This window comes from Diceros bicornis, chromosome X, assembly GCF_020826845.1.
Source record: "Diceros bicornis minor isolate mBicDic1 chromosome X, mDicBic1.mat.cur, whole genome shotgun sequence".
Lineage (NCBI taxonomy): Eukaryota > Metazoa > Chordata > Mammalia > Perissodactyla > Rhinocerotidae > Diceros > Diceros bicornis.
Genome location: NC_080781.1, coordinates 68,348,948 through 68,359,558, shown reverse-complemented (window position 1 = coordinate 68,359,558; position 10,611 = coordinate 68,348,948).

Sequence of the window (10,611 nt, the reverse complement as noted above, 5' to 3'; positions counted from 1 at the left end):
GTGGGGCAGACCTGGGCTAGCAGGCCCCAGGGAGAACTCCAATGGCATCTGTGTCAGCACACCCACACCGGGACACAACAATGGCCACCGTCAATGTCCCAGTCCCTGGAGAGTTCTCACCTCTCACCGAGATGCACTCAGGGCCTATCAGGTGAGTCTCTTTTCACCAAAGCACTATGAACCTTTCTTTCTGGTGATTTTCGGTTGCTTTCTGAAATGAGTTTGCCCTTGGGCGCTTTAAGAGCCAGTTTTAATTTCTTTGTGAACCAGCTTTTCTGGGGATACTCCCCAATGTTTTAGTAGCAGGCAAAGTCAGTTATCCTGCCACTCGTCTTGATTGTGCTGGGTCCAAAAAATGCCCACGGCAGGGGTGCTCCCCGGCTCAGGGCCCCACTCCTCCAGGGAGGGCTGCATACCTGTGGGCTGCTCCCGGGCAGCCGTGCAGCTGGCGGCTTGTGAAGGTGGCGTTTTTTTCTCTCCCGAAGGGAGTTTCTGCCTCTTCCACCTCAATTAGGGTTGTCCTTTGTTGCAAGAGTTCCTCTTCTCCAGTTTTCAGTTCTCTCTCAGGGGTAATTTTTCCACGAGTAGTTGTAAATTGGCTTTGTCCACGGGAGGAGGTGAGTACAGAGTCTGCTTACGCTGCCATGTTGACTTCCGCCCTCTATAATGTAATTATAACTGAATGTATAAATGCATATTTATTTCCTTTCTTCTCTTAACTGATTTAACAAGTGATTGTACAAAACAATATGTATATAATGTACTGTTGGGCCTCTAACATATAGAAATACAATATATTTGGCAATAGCAGCACAAAGGAGACAGGAGGAAGCAAAGCCATATCTGAGGAAGGAACTGATACCAGATAGTAAGTCAAATCTACATGAAACAATGAAAAAAAAACACAAATGAAAAATAAGAAGGTTAATATAACAAACTCTGTGAATATAGACTTGTTCTTTCTTTTATTAGTTTCTTTAAAAGACATAAAATTATATATGGTCACGTGTTGCTTAACAATGAGGATACATTCTGAGAAATGCATCATTAGGTGATTTCATTGCTGTGTGAATATCATAGAGTGTATTGAAGTGGAACAAAATTTGCCACCCCAACATGTGTTTCTTTAACATGAGGATTATTTTAGGCTGCTTATTTTTAAGAAAAGACTCAGAAAAATTTCCTTGTTACCTCCCCCTTAACTGCCTAAAACAATTCAGATAAAAAAAATCTGTCTCAGGAAGTGAGCTATCACCTTAGCATAATATAAACTAGGTGGTAGACAGGGAGGAACCTCGAAAAGCCTGTTGTGTTCCTCTCTGTGTTCTTCTGTTTATGTATGACCAAACAAACACTTGTTTTCAAAATGTTTGCTCCTTTCACCTACCTGTGAATTGCCTTCTTTCCCTTTGAAGTCCTTGAATCTCCCCACCCCCAACATCTTCTTTTGTCCTTAGCTAAGGATGCTATTTAAGGTGAGAGCTTCGGCCGTTTTCATGAGTTACTCAGTTTTCTTGGATTTCTCTCATGTATACGTGTTATTAAACTTTTGTGTTTCTCCTGTTAATCTGTCTCATTCCAATGTAATTCATAGACCAGCCAGAAGAACCTAGAAGGGTAGGGGAGAATTTCTTTCTCCCCTACTATTACTTACATAAACCTAGATGGCATAGCCTACTACACACCTAGGCTATATGGTTCTAATCTTATGGGACCACTGTCATATATGCAGTCCATCATTGACCAAAACATTGTTATGTGGTACATGACTGTAAAGTAATAATTGTAACAATGGATGGTTGGGTTTATAATATATAGATGTAATATGCATAACAGTAATAGCTCAAAGAGAGGGAAGAGGGAATAGAGCTATATGGGAGTAACATTTCTATATGTTATTGGCATTAATTTAGTGCAAATCTAAAGTAGATTCTGGTAAGTTGAGACCTACATGGTAAGCCCTGGAGTCTGGAGTGACCAAAAAGAAAATGACTCAAAAATATAGTGAACAATAATTAAAGTGTAGTATTATAAAATACTTAATACAAAAGAAAGTAGGGAATGGAGAACAGAGGAACAGGAAAGACATAAGACATACAGAAAAGAAAAAGTAAAATGGCAAACATAAATCCAAGTATATTAATAATAATATGAAATGTGAATGAATTAATCAATACAATCAAAAGACAGAGATTGTCATAATGGATAAAATAATATCCAACTACATGTTGTATATAAGAGAGACAGTTTAGATTCAAAGATAGAAGTAGGTTGAAAATAAAGATATATCAGTGACATCAGCATCATGGCAGAGTGACTTGTTCCCTTTGTATCTCCCCTATAAGTTACAACTAGTAGGACATCCCATATACCAACAAAGGGCCCTCTGCACAGTGCACCAGAATGCCTGAGCGACCCATACATCTATACATCTGAAGGTGGGTGGACTGGACCTCCTGGAGGTGGTGGAACCAGGGGAGAAGCTGGCAGCAGCTTCTGAGACCAGAGGCCCCAGGAACTGAAGTAATGCCCATGAATGGAGGCCCCAGGAATCAAGACATCCCACACTCCTGAGGCCCACACACCAAGAATCACTACAGGACCGACAACTGGAGCCTGCAAGAACCACAATGATCTGTGGGACCCAGCTCCTTCCCCCTCTCTCAGTGGCAATGGCTTTTACCCCAGCCCTCCTAGCAGTGGGGGCTACATCAAAGACCCTGATACCCCTGGCAGTGGCAGCCATACCCATGACCTGAGGTTCCAGGAATTGTGCTGGTACCAGAGACCAGAGGCTACAGGAAGCACAGTGGCACTTGTTGCTCAGCCCCTCCACCTCCCCCAGCAGTGTTGGGTTGCACTCATATCCTGAGGCTTCAGGAATTGTAGTGGTGTCCATGAACCAGCCCCCTCCCACTCCCTCAGCAGCAGCACCTCCAACACTGGCCCTTTCAGCATGAAGGCTGCATCCAAGACCCTGATACACCCAGAAGCAATGGTGGTGCCTGTGATCTGAGGTTCCAGAAATCATGCTGGTGTCAAAGACCAGAGGCTGTAGGCACTGCAGCTGCACTCATGGCTCAGACCCTATCCCTACCCCAGGAGTTTCACCAGTGACCTTAGGCTTCAGGAACTGAAGCAGTTCCCACAACCAAGGCCACAATGGCAGTGCCTATGACACCAGCCCTGCCAGCAGTGGGGGCTGCATATAAGACCCTAGGCCCCTAGCAGTAGGGGCAGTGCCTGTAACCAGAAGTTCCAGGAACTGTGTAGGCATCGGAGACCAGAGGCTTCAGGAACCCCGCAATGCTCACAACTCAGGTACCCCGTCCCCCATGGTGGTGGCAGTGTCACCCATCCCAACCCACCTGGCAGCAGCAGTGATACAAACTCAGCACCACATGCAGTTGTGTTGCCAGCACTGCTGGATAACATGGGAGCAGCAGTGCATACAGCAGCAGTGCCCAAGCCCATGTAGAGCCCACAGAGAGCCAGGTAACGGCAACATCATTAGCCACAACTCCAGTCCTCCCTGAGCTGTAGGGGCACCCACAGCCACAGCCACAGCCTCCCCAACATAGCAGCAGCACCTGAAAACCTAACAAATCCAGACATGGCAGATGTGCCCATGACCCTAGCTCCCACTCCACTCAACCCCTCCCCCCTGCTGCAGTGGAGGAACCCATGACCCAGGTGATCCTGGAAGCAGCAGAGGTCCTCACTACCCCAGTGACCCTGACGGCAACACCTGTGACTACAGCAACGTTGTAAGTAGCAAGGCACCAGCAACCTTGGAAGCACAAGCAGCACAATGAGGGCACTGATGGTGACTCTTGAAGAGGCAGTGGAGGGTGGAAGGTTCAGGCTCTCAAATACAACCAGAGAAGCTCAGAATCAAAGTAAACAAAGCCTTACCCAATTAAGAAAGGTGCTTACTACCACAAATGTGCCAGCAGAGGAACAAGGCATCAAGCATCATGAGGAACTACAGCAACAAGTTATCACAGAAAGAAAATGAGAACTCTCCAGAAACCAAACTGAAGTCATGGAAGATTGCAATCTGACAGAGAATTAAAAACAGCTGTCATGAAGAAACTCAATGAGTTATAAGAAAACTCAGAAAGACAATTCAATAAGCTCAAGAATAAAATTAATGAACATAAGGAATACTTCACAAAATTTAACCTCTAAAAATGAACCAAATAGAAATTCTGGAGCTGAATAACATAATAAATGAGATGAAGAATAAAGTAGAAGGCAATGTAAATAGAGCAGACCATATGGGAGAGAGAATTACTGAGCTCAAAGATAAAAATGTAGAAATGATTCAGATAGAAGAGGAGAGAGAATTAAAATTTTTTCAAAAAATGGAGAAATTCTACCAGAAATATCTGACTTAATTAGGAAAAGGAACATAAGGATAATATGTATCTCAGAAGAAGAGAAAGAGAAAGGAGCAGAGAGCTTATTTAGAGAAATAGTGGCTGAGAACTTCCCAAACTTGAGGTAGGAACTGGATATACAAGTACATGAAGCTAATAGAACTCCTAATTATCTCAATGTAAAAAGACCTTCTCTAAGGCACATTATATGAAAACCGTCAAAAGTCAATAACAAAGAAAAAATAGTAAGTGAGGCCAAAAAGAAGAAAATTATAAATTTGAAAGGAACCTCTATTAGGCTATCAGCAGATTTCTCAGCAGAGACTCTATAGGCCAGGAGAGAGTAGAACGATATATTCAAAATATTGAGTGAAAAAAAGTATCAGCCAAGAAGACTCTATCCAGCAAAGTTATCCTCCAGATATGAAAGAGAAATAAAGGCTTTCCAAAACAAACAAAAGCTAAGGGAGTTCATCACCATTAGACCTACCTTACAAGAAATGTTGAAAGGAGCCTCCTACCTGAAACAAAAAGGCAAAGATATACAAAGCTTTGAGCAAGGTGATAAATGGACAGATAGAATCAGAAAATTGTAACTGTATATTAGAATAGGTTAGTCAACACTTAATTATAACATAAAGGCTAAATGGAAAAAAAGCATCAAAAATAACTATAACCACTTCAATTTGGTCACAAAGTCACAGTACAAAAAAGGATAATTTATGACAACAAAAACATAAAAGGAGAAGAGGAAAAGGATAGAACCTGCATAGGCAAATGAAGATAAGATGCTATCAGCAGAAAAAGGACTATCTCACCTATGTGATCTTTTATACCAACCTCATGGTAATCACAAAACAAAAACTCAGAGCACAGTCACAAAACATAAATAAAAAGGAAACTGAGAAACACATCACAGAAAACCACCAAACTGAAATGGCAGACAGAAAGAAAAGAGAAAAGAAACAACAGAAATATAGAACAACCAGAAAACAAAAGATAAAATGGCAGTATTAAACCCTCATGTCAATAATCACTCTAAATGTAAATGGATTGTATTCACAATTCAAAAGACACAGAGTGGCAACATGGATTAAAAAACAAGACCTAACAATATGCTGCCTCCAAGAGACCAATCTCAGTTCTAAAGACAAACATAGGCTCAGAATGAAGGGACAGAAGATGATATTCCAAGCAAATGGCAACCAAAAGAAAGCGGGTGTATCCATTCTTACATCAGGCAAAATAGGCTTCAAGCCAAAAAAGATAACAAGAGACAAAATTGGATATTATATAATGATAAAGTGGACAATCCACCAAGAAGGTATAACATTTATTAGTATACATGCACCTAACATAGCACCAAAGTATATAAAGCAACTATTAACAGACCTCAAGGGGGAAATTAACAGCAACACAATAATAGTAGGGGACCTGAATACCTCACTTACATCAATGGATAGATCATTCAGAGAGAAAGTCAACAAGAAAACATTACCCTTAAATGAAACACTAGATCATATGAACTTAAATATATATATATATATATATATATATATACAGAACATTCCATCCAAAAGCAGCAGAATACACCTTATTCTCAAGTGCACATGGAACATTCTCAAAGATAGACCATATGTTTGGAAACAAAACAAGTCTCAATAAATTTAAGAAGATTGAAATCATATCAAGCATCTTTTCCAACCACAATGGTATCAAACTAGAAATCAACTATTAAGAATAAAGTTGGAAAAATAACAAATATGTGGAGACTAAACAACATGCTACTGAACAACTATTGGATCAATGAAGAACTCAAAGGAGAAATAAAAATATACCTGGAGGCAAATGAAAATGAAAATACTACATACCAAAACCTATGGGATGCAGCAAATTGGTACTAAGAGGGAAGTTTACAGCAATTCAGGCCTACTTAAAGAAATGAGAAAAATCTCAAATAAACAATCTAACACTACACCTAGAAGAACTAGAAAAAGAAGAACAAATGAAGCCCAAAGTCAGAGGAAAGAAGGAAATAATAAAAATCAGAGTAGACATAAATGAAATAGAGACTAAAATGACAATAGAAGAGAACAATGAAACTAAGAACTGGTTCTTTGTAAAAATAAACAAAATTGACAAATCCTTAGCTAGACCCACTAAGAAACAAAGAGAGAAATCTCAAATGAATAACATCAGATATGAAAGAGGAGAAATTACAACAGATACCACATAAATACAAAGGATTATAAGAGAATACTGTGAAAAGCTATATGTCAACATGTTGGATAACCTATAAGAAATGGATAAATTCTTAGAATCATACAACCTCCCAAAACTGAATCAAGAAGAAATAGAGACTCTGAATAGACCAATTACAAGTAAAGAGTTTGAAACAGTCCACATAAACCTCCCAAAAAACAAAAGTCCAGGGCCAGATAGCTTCTCTGGTGAAGTCTACCAAACATTCAAAGATTTAATATCTATCCTTCTCAAACTCTTCCAAAAAATTGAAGAGGATGGGACTTTTCCTAACTCATTTTATGAGGCCAACATTACCCTGATACCAAAACCAGACAAGGACACAACGCAAAAAAAGGAAAATTACAGGCCAATATCACTGATGAACAGAGATAACAAAAATTTCAAAGAAGATATATATGAAAAGATGTTCAATCAACAATTATTAGGGAAATGCAAATCTAAACCACAATGAGATATCACCTCATGCCTGACTGAATGGCTATTACTAAAAAGACAAGAAAGAACAAATGTTGGAGAGGCTATGGAGAAAAAGAAACACTCATACACTGCTGGTGGGAATGTAAATTCGTGCAGCCACTATGGAAAACAGTATGGAGATTCCTCAAAAAATTAAAAATAGAAATACCATATGATTCAGCTATTCCACTTCTGGGTATTTATCCAAAGAATACAAAAACACTAAATATTTCAGAAAGAAATATGCACTCTTATGTTCACTGTAGCATTATTCACAGTAGTCAAGACTTGGAGGCCACATAAGTTCCCACCAGTGGATGAATGGTTAAAGAAGATGTGATGTATGTATATATATATACACACACACACACACATATAATGGAATACTACTCAGTCATAAAAAAGATGAAATTTTGCCATTTGCAACAACTTGGATAGACCTTGAGGGTATTAGGCTAAGTGAAATGAGTCAGACAGAGAAAGACAATTATCATATGACTTCACTAATATGTGGAAAATAAACAAACAAACGCATAAATACAGAGAACAGACTGGTGGTTACCAGAGGGGAAGGGGTTGGGGGAGGACAAAAGGAGTAAAGGAGCACATGTGTATGGTAATGGAGGGCAACTAGACTTTTGGTGGTGAACACAATCCTGTCTATACAGAAGTCGAAATATAATGATATATACCTGAAATTTACATAATGTTATAAACCAACGTGAACTCAATAAAAAAATACTAAGAGCTAAAAATAAATAAATTAATAAATAAAGATATATCATGCAAAGAGCAACCATAAGAAAACTGAGTGACTATACTCTCATCAGCCAAAGTAGACTTTGGACAAAACATGGTAAAAGAGATGAAGAGGTATACATTTTATAGATACTCAATGGTGAAATTCTGAAATCATTTCCCTTAAGATCAGGAACAAAACAAAGATGCCCTCTTTCACCACTTTTATCCAACATTATAATGTAAGTTCTATCCACAGCAATTAGGCAAAAAGAAAATAAAAGGCATTCATATTGGAAAGGAGGAAGTAAAACTATCTCTATATACATATAACATGATCTTATATATAGGAAATCCTAAAGAAGACACACAAAAAAAACTTTCAGAGCTAATAAATTGAGCATAGTTGCAGGTTATAAGATCAACACAGAAAATCACTAGTATACCTATACAGTAGCAATGAACAATCTGAAAGGAAATTAAGAAAACAATTCCATTTTCAATAGCATCAAAAAGAATAAAACACTTAGGGATAAATTTAACCAAGGAGGTACAAGACTTGTACACTGAAATCTACAAAACATTGCTGATACAAATTAGACACAAATAAATGGAAAGATATCCCATATTTACAGATTGGAAGACAATATTAAGATATCAATATTACTCAAAGTGACCTGCAGATTCAATGCAATCCCTGTCAAAATCCCAGTGGCCCATTTTGCAGAAATGGAAAAGCTTATCCTAAAACTCATAAGGAATTGCAAAGGATCCCAAGCAGCCAAATCAGTCCTGAAAAAGAACGAAGTATAAGAACTCATACTTCCTGATATCAAAACTTACTACAAAGCTACAGTAATCAAAACTGGCATAAGGATAGATATATACAACAATGAAAAAGAATCGAGAGTCTAGAAGTGTACTCTTACATTTATGGTCAATTGATTATTGACAAGGGTACCAAGATAATTCAATGGGGAATGAATAGTCTTTTTAACAAATGGTGCTAGGACAAGTGGATAATCACGTGCAAAAGAATAAAGTTGAACTCCGTCCTTACACCATACATGAACATCAACTGAAAATAAATCACATATTGTATGATTACATTTATATCAAATGTTCAGAATAGACAAACCCATAGAGACAGAAAGTAGATTAGTGGTTGCCAGGGACTGGGGGAAGAATGGAGAGTGACTACTAACTGGGTTTCTTATTGAGTTGATGAAAATATTCTGCCATTAGATTGTAGTGGTTGCTCAATTTTGTGAATATACTAAAACGCATTGAATTGAATGATTTTTGTGTTTTTTTTAAGTTAGAACTCTTCAGCTTCCCTTTCTTTTTTTTGTTTTTTGCAGAGGAAGATTCACCCTAAGCTAACATCTGTTGCCAATCTTCCTCCCTTTTTCTTCCTTCCCCCTCCCCACTCTAAAGCCCCAGTACATAGTTGTGTATACTTGTAAGTTCTTCTGGTTCTTCGATGTGAGCTGCTGCCACAGCATGGCTTCTGACCGATGACTGGTGTGGTTCCATGCCCAGGAACTGAACCCGGGCTGCTGAAGTGGAGCACGCTGAACTTTAACCACTAGGCCATCAGGGCTGGCTCTGAATTGAACATTTTTGAAGGGTTATTTTATGTTATGTGAATTATGTCTCAATAAAAAATTGGTGAGAGACAAAGGCATGAAAGCTTACATACCTTTATGAATGTGCGCTCTCATTCAACATGAGGGCAACCAAAGAATGGTCTCAAGTAGATAGACTCCTCTAGTTTTGTAAGGGATCTAGGGAAGTAAGGGCAGGGAGGATACTGTACAACTATACAATCCTTCCTCACATAACCTCAACTTTCCTTTTTCCCACATGATGCAGTAGTTTCAGGACTACAAAGTGCCTGCCAGAACCAGGGATGATCCCTGAGCAAGAAACTGTAATTATACCTTTAAACTTTTACGCCGGAATTTCTAAGGGCCTTTTGGGATGGATTATATTTTCACCCCATCTTGCAAAATTGAGACTGACCATAGCTGCAGCTCTACTGTCTGGTGGCCAAGATATCCCACTACTTCTCTGTGTAACCCTACTCTATATGAACGGAAATGGTCTGAAAGGAAAGCACTTGCTAGACTCATTGCTATTGCCAGCGATCTGAACCAGCACCATCACTGAATCTTACATTCCTTCCCAAGGTGGAAAGGTTTGGGTTAAAATCAATGACAAATACAAATAAAGAAAAACAGTAGCTGAAGGTAAAAGAATGAAAAATGGCTTATGCAATGAGGGACATACAACATTACACTGGTTCCTCAAGAAAGGCTCAGAGAAAGAGAAAAATACTGTCTCTTAGCATTAATTATACTAGGTGTCCAAGAGAGTGAAGCTGTACATTTGCCCAGACCACCCCCACTTTTGGGACTTGACAAATTCTAATGGAAGCCTGCAAACCTGAGTGCTATTACTCTGGGAGACATTCTGGTCATGTGCTATGATGATGAATAGGCTCAACTGTTGATGACTAAATGGAATGCTAGTAATGTGCCAGTATCTTCTGATTCTTAAATTTCAGGTTATATCTACTATAAAAGATATCACTTGGGAATAAACTTCCAGGAATTACTCCCTACTGAACCATTAAACCATGTAGTATACAACTCCTGGCAGACTGATCACTATGTAACTATAAACTTTTTGATCAAATACTTAGAAAAACTGACCAAATTCTTAGAAATGTTCCTGCCTATTATGGACAGAATATAGCAGCTGCATG